We start from the raw sequence: 814 nt of genomic DNA on the forward strand, positions 1-814 counted from the left end.
GAGCGCCCTCCCTCTCCTGCTCTCCGCAGGGTTCGTCCCAGCTCGGCTCTCCGCCGGGCGCCCCCGGTCTCCGACGCGGCCAGCTTTGCTCCGCGTTCTCCAGTGGGCGGCGCCACCTGGAGGAGTTTCTACGCGGGAAACCTCCAGGCAGCTGTGGCGCGCCAGCTCTGGCCTTTGTATGCCAAGGAAGTCGGGGTCCCGGGGCGGGGGAGCTGTGTCCTTCAGGGCTTCTTGATCTCGCCGCCCAAGGTGGAAGGAGAACTTCGCGCGCCAAAGGGCCTGACCTGATGGGTCGATATGCTTGCGAGAACGTTAAACTACAAATAAAGCAACTCGGGATGCAGTAAGGCAAACCTTCACCACAACCGAGTTTTCTTTTCCAAGCTGACAGGTTTGCTTTCCCGGTTAGGGCGCCCGAGGATCTCGAGCGATTTTCTCTCGGGGAAGGAAGCCCAGGCCACGGAAAGGGTAGAGAGGTTGTGCGCTCGGGGCGTGGAGCGCGCTCCCACCGAAAGCGCAGGAGTGGTGCTCAGGTGGTGTCCCGAGCGAGCGTCCAGAGAAACTGCGGCCTCGATCGGAAGTGGCTGTGAGGAAGGGTGATTTGGGGGAAACGCAAAGTTCTCGCCGCCGCTTCCAGGAAAGCCACCAGCTACTGCTCCAAGGCCGTCGGGGCGCGCAGGGACTGCCTCGCGTGACCACCAGCGCGCGGTGACCCCAGTCGTAGTCCGAGAGGCCTGTTGCAGAGCGTCCCCGCCTTCCCTCTGCAAGCCCCGCCCCTGCCAGGTCCGGTTGCCTCCTCCCCACTCACAGACCT

Source organism: Bison bison, unplaced genomic scaffold (assembly GCF_000754665.1).
Source record: "Bison bison bison isolate TAMUID 2011002044 unplaced genomic scaffold, Bison_UMD1.0 scf7180017864366, whole genome shotgun sequence".
NCBI lineage: Eukaryota > Metazoa > Chordata > Mammalia > Artiodactyla > Bovidae > Bison > Bison bison.